We start from the raw sequence: 13010 nt of genomic DNA, 5'->3' as shown, positions 1-13010 counted from the left end.
TCTGAAAGAATGGACGAATGAGTTTTCTAGTGTGGAGAAGCATGACATGGGTGCTTATAACTTTGGAGCAGTTTGGAGCTTGAAGTTGATCAAGGTAGTCAAACCGTTCTTAGATGCTTGTCTTGACTATTGGGACCCTAATTATCACGTGTTTACCTTTCCTGGAGGCGACATTTGCCCATTTCCCGAGGAGATTGTTGCGATTGGTGGATGGGATCCGGAACATTTGCCTGTTATTCCTTCCACTTCTCAAGGGTATAAGAACAAGTTTAGAGACTTGCTTAGATTGGCCAGAGTTGATGTTGACCGTCTTGTGACTTTTAAAGGAGTGCGAATGTTGGATTTCATCGATCGCTTCATCAATAGGGCTGATCCTACTGTCTCTTATGTTGAAAGGCGAAGGGCATTCGGATTTTGCCTATTACATGTATATGTCCTTCAAGGGCATGTTGATGAGAACATGAGAGGTGACCCTCGTCTTTTGAGCCTAATTGAGCAAATGGAGCTGCGCAGGAGCCCAGCTTGTCTGTGTTTAGGAGAGATCCTATTGGGCTTGGATAACAGGAAAGCTAATCGCGACCTACCTTACTTGGGAAGTCCCATTATTTTGCAGGTAAAAGAACACTTTTCTTTCTTTTTTTTTTTCTTTTTTTTTCTTTTCGTTTCTTCTTTCTTTCTTTTTTTCGTTTTTTTTTTGGTATTTTTTTCGTCTTTTGTTTGTTTTTTTTTTTGTTTCTAATACCCGCTTCTGGCTTATGGAGCGTGTTCGATTGATCGAGCCCCCAGTTCATGTTCCTTCTTATCATACTCGTTCGATTGCAATGAGGACTAGGCTTTACATGGTGGACTTCACTCGAGTGTGCAATTACTGGGAAAACAAATTGAAGAGTGAAGATGGCCCCTTAATTAGATGGATCGTACCATGGTGGCACCTCAAATATGTCACTGGAGTATCTTCCTTGGATCCTACCCGATCTGTTCGCATTCCCGGCTTGGAGTTTATGATATGCATTTTTCCGGAGAGGTTGATGAGGTAGGTTGGGTTGAAGTAGAGGATCCCGAAGCTTGACACTGTTCCGCAGACTGCCGTGGCGCTTACTACTGAGAGTCGAAGAGAATGGGCCATCAAATGGGCTCAGAGGAACATTTGGTTCTTGAATTCTTCTGTCAGTGCTCTATGGGTGTCAGATTCCTATATGCGGTGGAGGAAAGCTGCTACTCCAGAGGAGCGCGAGAGACTGAGGGAGCGTGAACCCGTTGACTACAAGGTTCGCGAGGTGGAAAAGGAGAAGGAGAAGCATCTGACTGAGGGAGAGGAAGAAGCCGGGTTTCGAGTTATTCATCCTTCGAAGAAACCGAAGACTTCTCCTGCCGTCGAGATGGTGGTTGACAAGAATGGTAAAGCAAGACCACGAGAGAGACCATTGGTGATTAGGTCGGAAGTGGCGCAGGAGCGTCTGGCTCGAGGTCGTGACAAGAAGTATGATAAAAATGACAAAGGCAAAGAGAAAATGGAAGAGTAGCCTAAGTCTTTATTATTATTTATTATTATTATTATTGTAATAAGATGGTGGGGTTTTTTAGAATCCTAGCCTATTTATTTTTATTATAATTTTATTATGTAACGTATTATTATTATTATTGAAATAAAAGAGGTTGATTGGTTATGAAACCGTTGTGGTTTTCTTTTCATTATTCTTGTCGAATTTCAAATTCATTTGCAAATGTCCTTCTATTTACATTTAAAGTGATTAAGTGGGTTATATTCCGTGAAGGATTGCCTACGTATTTATTAAAAAAAATGAAATCAAACCCTTGCGCGTAGTTCGAGTAGATGTAAAAGAATAATTGTTCTAAGCAAGAGCTTTTAGTGAACTTTAGAAAATAAGCATGTGCTTTACTTACTCCGAAAATGCAATTTAGTTTATTTGATGATATGAGAATGACAAATTGTCAAAATGCAAGAGCAAGATGACATTAGCTTGATTCATCTTGGCCAGGGGCCGTTTATTTCGTACCACAAGAGCGACACGTGAGGTTACGCGAGGCACGTTTTTGCTCCTACTCTAGGCATAATAACGTTTTAGTTGGTCAAGGTTTGTTGGGTTGGCAAATTCGTTCCCGTAAAGGTCTGTTATCCTAACCGCACCCCCTGGAAGTATGGACTTGACTAGGAATGGCCCGGCCCAATTGGGTTTGAATTTTCCTCGTGGATCGACAGGTAAAAGAGCCCTAATGGATTTGAGGACCAAGTCTCCTCCTTTGATGTTCCTTGGCTTAACCCTTTTGTTGAAGGCTCGTTTGATACGCGCCTGATATGTTTGCACATTATGTAATGCACGTAGCCTTCGTTCATCCAGGAGGATGAGTTCTTCATATCTATCCCTCTTCCACTCGGCTTCGGGTATTTGACTTTCGAGTAAAATACGCAAGGATGGTATTTCTAGCTTGACTGGTTGTACGGCTTCCATGCCGTAGGTCAAATAGAAAGGAGTAACCCCAGTGGGCATCCTAACGGATGTACGGTATCCCCATAAAGCAAAGGGTATCTTGCTCGACCAATCTTTATAGTTGTCAATCATTTTCTTTAGAATTGTGACAACGTTTTTGTTTGCTGCCTCTACCGCGCCATTGGTTTGTGGTCTATATGGCGAGGAGTGGTGATGCTTGATTTTGTACTTGGCTAGCAATTGTTCAGTCTCAGCTTGGAAATGTGATCCATTGTCACTGATGATCTCATGTGGGCAACCATATCGACAGATGATATTGGTTTGTATGAACTTTGCCACGTTCTTGGCTGTAAGACTGGTGTAGGAAGCCGCTTCTACCCACTTGGTGAAATAATCTATTGCTACTAGGATAAAACAGTGACCTCCTGTTCCGGCTGGAGTGATTTTACCGATGATGTCAATTCCCCAAGCAAGAAATGGTCAGGGAGATGTCATGGTGTAAAGCAATGAAAGAGGAACATGTTGCACATTCCCGAAGATTTGACAATTATGGCAATGTCTCACATATTTGATGCAATCAGATTCCATCGTGGTCCAATAATATCCTAAACGTGTGATTTTCTTTGCCATCATGGGTCCACTCATGTGAGGGCCACATTCTCCATCGTGGACTTCTTCCATCACTTTTCGTGCCTGTGAATGATCAAGACAACGTAGGATTACACCCAGAGGTGTTCTTTTGTATAGCTCTCGTTGCATGAGGACGTATTGGGAAGCTAGCAAGTGGATAGCGCGTTGTCCCCTTTTATCCATTTCTGGTGGATAGGTGCTGTTGAGTTTGAAGTTTAGGATTGCTTTGAACCAAGGTTCCTCCGTAATTTCCTCTTCATCGGTGATTTGGTGCACATAAGCTGGCTCTGATCGTCGGTCGATGCATAGAGGCATCTCTACCATACTATTCGGCATGTTAATCAAGGATGCGAGGTTTGCGAGATCATCCGCAAATTGATTTTTTTCTCGAGGTAGACATAAGTAGTTTACTTGATCGAAGAATTGGGCTACTTGGTCTATTCTGGCTTGATAAGGTGCCAGGCTTTCGCTTCGGATTTTCCAAGATCCCGTGATTTGATTGATGATCAAAGAGGAATCCCTATGTACTCGAAGATTCTTGATGCCTAAACATACTGCCGCTTTGCAATCCAATGAGACAGGCTTCGAATTCTGCAGCGTTATTTGTCACCTCGAAGTCGAGTTTGACAGAGATTGGTGTATGCTCGCCTTCAGGAGAAATGAGCAACACTCCTATTCCAAACCCTCTTAAGTTCGATGCTCCATCAAAATAGAGGTCCCAGGAGTCTACATCTGTTTGGAGTATATCCTCATCCAGAAATGACCAGGTGTCTATCGTTTGTGTATCATTGATGGGATTTTCTGCGAAGAATTCGGCAACGGCGCGCCCCTTTATGACTTTCAAAGGCACATACTTAAGATCGAACTCAGAGAGCATCAAATTCCATCTCGCTAGACGTCCATTGAGAACGGGTTTCTCGAAGAGGTATTTAACAGGATCCATTTTGGAGAATACTTTGACGAAGTAGCTAAGCATGTAGTGGCGTAGCTTCTTCGTTGCTCACACAAGAGCGAGGCATGTCTTCTCGAGTGGCGTGTATTTACACTCGTACTCCAAGAACTTCTTACTAAGGTAGTAGATGGCTCTTTCTTCTTTTCCTACGGTTTGAGCTAGCATGGGGCCCATGGTCGTTTCAGTTACCGTGAGATATAAACTAAGAGGTTGATCTCGTTGAGGTGGCATGAGCACTGGCGGTTTGGCTAGTATTTCCTTGATTCGGTCAAAAGCCTTCTGACAATCATCATCCCACATGGTGAGATCTGTTTTCTTTAATTTCTTGAATATGGGTTCGCAGATCATGGTGAGTGTCGATATGAATCGACTTATGTATTGTACCTTGCCTAGGAATCCCCTAACTTCTTTCTCTGTTTGAGGTTGCGACATTTTGATTAAAACTTTGATCTTTTAAGGTTCTATTTCTATACCTCGTTGGCTAACCACGTATTCCAGGAGTTTGCCAGATGTCACGCCGAATGCGCATTTATGAGGATTGAGCCTCATGTTGTACTTCCGTAGCCTCGAGAAGAATTTGCGAAGGTTCGCAATATGTCCCTCTCTTTCCTTGGACTTGACAATCATGTCATCTACGTATACCTCAACTTCTTTATGCATCATGTCATGTAAGAGCGTAGTTGCGGTGCGTTGGTATGTAGCTCTGGCGTTGATTAACCCAAACGGCATAACCGTGTAGCAATAGGTTCCCCATTGAGTGACAAAGGCGGTCTTATGCATGTCCTCTAAGGCCATCTTAATCTGGTTATATCCTACATATCCATCCATGAAGGATAGTAATGCGTGATCCGCCGTATTATCCACTAATATGTCGATATGTGGTAGAGGAAAGTCATCCTTAGGGCTTGCTTTGTTTAAGTCTCTAAAGTCAACACAAACACGGATTCTCCCATTTTTTTTTAGTACGGGTACTATGTTAACTACCCAGTCTGAGTACTCGGAAACTTTGATGAACCCGGCTTTGAATTGTTTATCGACTTCTTCTTTAATCTTGAGAGCCCATTCTGTCCTCATTCGACGAAGCTTCTGTTTCACGGGTTTGAACCCTGGTTTGATTGGGATTCTATGCTCTGCAATGTCCATGTCGATCCCTAGCATATCTTTTTAGGACCAAGCAAAAACGTCTTTGAACTCGTGTAGGAGGTCTATGGAATCGGCCCTTTCGGTGGGGCTCAAGGTTGTCCCTATCCTAAGTTCTTGGGGTCCTAGTTCAGTTCCTACGTTGATGGGTTCAGTATTTTCTATCACTAGTCCCCCTTCCCCCTCTTGTAGTATTTCCTTGGCTATGTAGGGAGGTATTTCGATTGAGTTAGGGTCTGGGTCATCCTCATTATCATCGTAAACAGAATTGCATTCAAGATAACACGAAGAGAAAGCAGAACCTGATTTATTCATATTAAGATTTGAGAAAGGTTGAAACAAAGAAGCCATCTGATATGTGGTCAGTGGCGGTAAAGGGACAGCGGTTGGGACATTTCATGAACTACTGTTGCTATTCGACACTAAGCTAGGAGAAACGAGGGGAGTGGGAATGACGACAGGAGGAGACTCTCTAGGAACTTCTCTAAACTCCGACTCTAACTCCGACTCTGACTCTGACTCGAATTCATCGTCTTCTGGCTCTCCTTTGAACATCTCTCCTTCTTTAGTAGTGAGCTTGAAGAGTCTTCCTTGATTATTTGTCCACTTGATCTATTTTCTCCATCCTTTCTGCTGATTGGTGTTGATTTCTGTGATTAACGCGGTAGGGTTGAAGTGATCATCTTGAAGTATCATGGTAATGATCTCATCCTGCGCGGTTCTAACGAATCGATCTTCTCCAAATAGTAGACTTACGGCTTGTTCGTCTAGGCAAGGTGCTTGACAAGTCTTGACGGTAGGAACCATTTCTGTAGGAATGAAGTAGCAATCGTGAAAGATCTCGATTCCGCCTAGCTTCCTTTCGAGATAGTGCCAAGGTTCGGGAAATCCATGAAAGAGCTCTTGATTTCCTTCCCTAACGAAGTATCCATTTAGGGTAGGGAGATAGGGTCGCATTTGGATTCCCACATTCTTACGGTTTTGAAATTAAGCGAGCATCTCGAGAACATCCTCTTTGGTGGGTTTGTATCCTAATCCAAGGGGTATTCTTTGTGAATCACCCTCTTTGTAGGGTGCAAAGGTGTTCCTTCAGATAGGATTCAAAGGCATTCCCGGGAAGTATCCCTGGGTTTTGAGTATGTGGTTGACCACTAGGTTAGAGTAGGGATTGAAGTATAATGGTGCCAATTCACTTTCTATGACATTTATGATATGGAAGCCCCCAAGTTCATGCACTGGATCTGTAAGAACTTGATTGCTTGACTTCTTTTCAATGATTGCCTTGATGGGCGACGAAGTGATCGTCACCACCTTACCATTTAGTGAAATTTTGATTTTCTGGTGGAGTGTGGATGTTATTTATTTGGAAGCATGAATCCAGAGTCTTCCCAGAAGTATGTTGAAGGATGCCTCAATGTCCACTATTTGGAAATTGACCTTTCGCTCAATCGGCCATGTGGCTATGGTTAGGTCAACAAGTTCCACCACTTGTCGTCGTGTACCATCATATGCGCGAACACCTTGGTTGGTAGGAGTCCAATCTGATTCTTTCATGCCCAATTTATATGCCGTTTTCAAGGGTATGACATTGACTGCGGAGCCATCATCTACCAAGGTCATTGGCACATTCTTCTTTAAGCAAATGACCGTGATATAGAGAGCCGAGTTATGGCTTGCACCGAAGGGTGGCAAATCCTCATCCGAGAAAGTAATAGGAAGCTTTGGTGATTCTTGGAAGACCAAGTTGACCACGTCGTCGGGTGTGGAGTTATGTGCCACATTTAGTTTGGCCAAAGCTTGTATTAAAGCTTGGCGATGTGGGAATGAGCTTGCCACTAGTCATAAAATAAATTGTTGATCTTATGCATGCAAACTAAATAAGAAGAGATAAGAAAATCGATTTCTCACCATCTAAATTTCGGTCATTTATGGGCACCAACTAGATCTCCTTCTTGTTAGTTCTTGAGCTTTCCAATAATGGATGAACATTCATGACTTCAAAATAGAAGCCTTCCAATAAGTAGCACCCAAGACTATCCCAAAATCCCACAAACTAACATGCACTAGATATTTGTAATGTGGTTTACCTTAAAATCGGTTACTAATACTCATATACTACTACTAGTATTATTAGTGTTTGATTTGTACAAATTTGATTCATAAAACTTGATTTTATGAAGAACAAGAGAGAGAAGGTTGTTGGGTTTTCACAAAACATAAGAGAATAAATTATTAAGGAAAAATCTCTCCATAATGTGTACAAAAACCGGTTGGCACATGAGAATTATAGACCATTTTCTTTTTTCCTTTTTGTCTTCACAAGACAAATTGTGTAAGCCTTTGTCCATAGTCATGTCACTATCAAGTGTCATAGACAAATGAATAAGACAAATGAATAAGACAAAACTTCTAAATTTTGCCCACCAATTTCGGTTTTGATGTGTAATATGGAGTCCATTTTATTTTTGTCAATTGTACAATTGTATGTCATGTGACATGTGACATGTCTTATGTCATGTTTTAATTTAAAATGCATATTTAACAAATTAAATATCATTTACAAATTAAATAAATCACATTTAACAAATTGACTAGTAATTCAAAATTACTTTCACATAAAATGGTCATTTAATTACTAGTTAGTATAATTCACAACATCTTGTAATTATAACTAACTTATCATTCTCATCTCGCGTGTTTCGCAAACACCGATTAATTTTAGTAATATAACTTCTTAAATAACTAAATAAAATCTTATTTCATCACATTAAATAAGATGTCATTTTCTCTCTTATGATGACAATTTGTTCAATTTTAAGGAATTAATTAATCTGTATCGACATACAATTAATTAACCTTTTTCAATTAAGGGAATCGTCCTTTAGGTGAGACCTCAAGGGATCAACTGATCACCACCATCGCACGACAGTAATGTCAAACTCTAGCCAGCCAATCATTACTGATATGTGTGGACCAGTTGACTATATATGTAATGTATCATCCCTTTCGTATTCCTGATATGAGATTTAAATATGTGATCAATATGATCGACAATTGTGATCGCATTATTGTCGGGGACACTTACTCCAACAATCTCCCACTTGTCCTCGACAAGTGTGCGTCACCAATTCTCTTGTCCTATTACTATCTCCCACTCAATGCAAGGTGTCTTTCGGGTCGTACTTGCAAGTGATCATATCGAGAGTGGTTTCCTCGATCTGGAGAATAACTGATTGACCGGAGTTATTTACCATAGATACCATCCGAGCGTGGCCACGCATTTCTAGTTCATTACTCCTCGAGTGGCCCTGAGATATTGTTTTAGCCCTGACAAGGGGGTGGACAATTCCTATCGCACTTATTCCCTTCGACTAGCCACAACCATCATAACCCAAAATATGCCCATTTGACCCCATTTACGAAGGTCATAATAACACAAATCAAAGTTAATCTGAAACTGTGCCACCTTAGGCGAACAACCTTTAGTCAAAAGAATCGACTAATTAGAATACTATAGTAGCTCTCGCCACGACCAGGTTATATAAATTTGCCAGAACTCTATAAGCGGTCACTGCAACACAAAGTGTTCCTAACAGTCTGCCTATGTGATCGACTAGTCATCTCACATGACTGTATGGCACTGAACTCGCCATCAATCGTATCACGCTTTAGTCACTTCGAGACGTCACCTCATACAAGTGACTATGGGCAAATACTATGTTAATCCGAGTTCACTTTAACGGGGTTCAATTGTCTCTACAACCCGTTTGGATGTAACAAGGTATAAAGGAGTTTTCAGATTTAAAAACTCGAACGACAAATGTGATTATCTCATATGAATAGTCAATACCTGATTACTACTTCATATTTTTATAATCCATTTTCATCTTATATGTAGTTGTTCATCTCAATTCAATTGAAATGGCATATGACATGACTCATCATGTTAAGCCCATGAGAAAGCTTTGGTTAGTAGGTTTTATCAACTTCTTGTACCTTACTCAACCTTACTACATACTCGTTTTCCTTTGTAATGTATACATTTGCATTACAAAACTTTATGAGTACGTGTCGAGATCCAATCAAGACATAGGCCCTCTGGCCTTAGAATAGCTCCCACTGTTTTCACAGTGTGCGGGACTCATCCTTCTTGCACATCCCATGATTGCAAGTGTACTCAATTTCCGTTGTAAATATTTCTCATTGTTCTTTATTGCCTATAACGATTCTAGAAAATCTATTTCTTAAATAACATAGCCACAATGGTATCTTAACCATCCTGATGTGTTTTGATTATGGTTTTGTCGAAAACCATGCGCAATCTCAATTGTCAATTGTCATTTGTGTAACACGCTTAAACAAAATTGCATCAAAAACACTTTGCATTACATCCTTAATGCTTCTGCAAGCACTTAAGGGTAATCTTTATGGCTTACTTGGTAACTATTACTTAAATTCGATTTGAAACAATTCATCATACTCAAAGCATATGAAGTGTTATACATCATTACTTATTTAATTGATCCGGCAGCGAAAGCAATTGGAATCAATCAAATATGTTCAACTCTATTGAACTAATCATGAATCTTATCAACATAAGACTTCTTATTTGGCGCTAATATCATGTAGATTTATCTCCATAAATCCGGATATTAAAGATGTATTAAATTACTCCAAAAGTCTTAAATCATTCTCAATGATCAATATGTCATCCACATATAAGACTAATTTAAAATTACCGTAACTCCCACTAAACTCCATGTATAAACACAAATTCTCGACTTATCGAGAAAATTTTTGTAACATGATGAAAACATTGATTCCAACTCATTGATGTCCTACTTAAGACCCTCTCTTAAGTTTCATATTATCTTAGGATTGCAAGAATCTACAAAACTCAAGACATGTATTGAATACATTCCTTCTAGTTGAAGAAGTGGTTTTAAATTCACTCGCTATATATCTCATAATGATACACAATCCTTAAGAAGATCCAAATAGACTTAAGCATTTCAACTAGTGCAAAACCCTTTGCCACCAATCAAGCTTTGATATCTAACAATTCACTTGGAATTTATTTCGGATTTTCATGGCTCTAAGCCTTGTATTGAGTTGTGACTTAAACACTCTCATGTAAGTCATATGTTCATTACTTTCCAGAAGTAATCAACTTGAATCAAACAATTTCTTTGTAAGTTATAAGCTCTTTACTTTCTTAAAAGTAGCATGAATTCATCATCTTAAACAAGTGACGAATTTAACCTCCTAGGTTTTGAAGAAACAACGTCTTACACAAAACGTCTCATGTAGCCAAGAAAGACCAGTTTCTTGCGACATAACATTCTTTGTGGCTCTTGAATAATTTCTCCCACTCTGTCATCTAGAAATAAACTTGTATTTTAGAAAGACAGTTTCACGAGCCACAAACCCATTGTACTCGTGATTATAATAAGGAAAAATGAGCATTTATTTCTTTTAAAAACTTACAAACATGGTACCCTATCATTTCATATCTCATATGACTCATTTTAGATTTAGTGGAAAAATAATTTAGACAAAATGATAAAATCCCCAAAAGAATCAAGTAACTCAAAGTAACTTGATTGAAGTCCAAACCATATCGAATGGCGTTTGATTTCTTTATCCAACCACACATTATCCCATAATGCGTGCTAAGAGAGATTAATATGTGATATTATATCACATTTCATTTGGCTTATATCAAAGTCTTCACTTTGATAATCCCATCACGACTAAATCGTGATTCTTTGAACTCTTTGAACTTCTTCAAAGATTTCTCTATTTACCTTATTAATTGAACACATTAGAGTCAACCTAAATCGTTGGTAAAAGAAAACGATCAACCTATTTTGGATCAATGATTTACAACCTCGATCTCCTTTTCAACCAAAAGGTACGAGACATCTTGCTTAGAATACAAGATACGCATATACCATAAGATCTAATGGTTTCAAGAGTACTCATTAACTCTTTGCGATCATCATTCCTAGAATCTAAGGTTTAATCTTGGGTAACCAATTTGAGTCTTGCATCATCTTCATGATATATAATTCTAGTTTGGTTTAGAATATAATCACCTTGATAATGGGCTAGCCATACATTAAATCATGGTGTATAGGGTCACAAAAGTGAAACCTCTTTTGTATCTTAACAAGTTTATATTCTTATTTGGAGTTTATTCACTTAATAGTCATAATTAAGGTCAACAATAAACCCAAAACTAGATTGAGTACACAATGACTCTATCTCTCGAAATCATGGTTGCTAGTCGTCATATTCTAATCATCATATGTATCAAACACAATAATGAAAACCACCATTGGTTTCTAAAATTTACGAAGTAGTACTAGCAAAACTTATGTTAATCGAATAAACATTTGAAGAAGAAGGTCTCATTAGATGTCCCACAACTAACTTGCTGATTCTTCAATAATTTGGGGTAGTTTCCTTTCTAGTGTCCAACATTTAAGACAATGGAAACTTTATCAGTCGGGATTGATAGGTTTAGTGTCGTTATTCTCAATAACTTTACTTTTAACATTACCTTGTATCAATTCCATTATAATCTTTACTTCTTGAATCTCGTCCTTTTCTTAACGGTTTAAGAGAATGCTCCCACTCATTTCAAAGAATCTTTACTTAGAGAAGCAAAGTTGAATCTTATGAAGACTACTCTTCAATTCAATCGTTTTAGTCTTAAAATTTTCATTGAAGTGGTTGCGTTATTTTGGTCAATTACGAATTCTGACAAATCTAATTACCAAAACAATTTATCGCTTCAAGGTACTTAATTCAATTAAGTATATGAAAAACAATCCATTGTAAGTAGATGTGTTAGTCAAGAATCAAAAACATGTTTGATAATGAATAACTTGTATCTATACTCTTCACAAGAGATCCTTCCAATGGATAATTCGAGGTTTTTAGAAGAAAATTCAAATTTTGTCTTTAGTTACGATGTTTTAATGGAGTTTTGAATCGAAATGATATCGTATAAAAATTGTGGTGAAGAAATAGAACAATATGATACCGGAATAGTGGAAAACTTAACATTTATCATTTTATTAATACTTGTAAACAAGTATAGCATTTACATAGTGACCTCTACCCAACTATGATAAATGAATCCAAGATCTAAATTCATATCAACTTGGGCACGATGTGGCCGATTCATCCCTTATCAATATAACTCGGTGGATTAACTCTTTAATCGATTCTACTTTTAGAACTCTTGGTCGATAAAATTACATTAACATTTATCTTTAGCCCAAAACACATCCGATAAGGGCACGGTGTGGCCGATTCATCCCTTATCAATACTTTTGTTGAGTTCAACCCAAATTTCGAATAAATGTGTCCATGATCCAAATCCACATTAACTTGGGCACGGTGTAGCCGATTCATCCCTTATCAACATGAATTCGGTGGATAGACATTTATCACCCACTTCCCCTACGTAACAAGGTTTATACCCCGGTGTGGCCGAGTGCACTCCCTCACGAAATAGGTTTTCATGATTTCTACTTTTTGGTAAGGCTAAGTCTCAATTGTTTATTTTTAGCGAGAGGTCATGTCAATTTATTATCTATCACGTTTTAAGTGAACTAAAGCGGTGAACTACGATAATTGTAACTGACACGGTCGATAAACTCGATTAAAATGATAATGCATGTTTTAGTTATGGCGATTTACCGATGCATGCAACATATAAATAAAATGCAAAGCATAAATAAAATCCTAGTATGGCCTTCCTAAAATAGTAAATCTAATTTAACTATTACAAATTCGGAAACCAACTCCTTTGGTCCCTTGAATTT

Source organism: Silene latifolia, chromosome 1 (genome assembly GCF_048544455.1).
Source record: "Silene latifolia isolate original U9 population chromosome 1, ASM4854445v1, whole genome shotgun sequence".
NCBI classification, from domain to species: domain Eukaryota; kingdom Viridiplantae; phylum Streptophyta; class Magnoliopsida; order Caryophyllales; family Caryophyllaceae; genus Silene; species Silene latifolia.
This window is presented reverse-complemented; position numbering follows the sequence as displayed.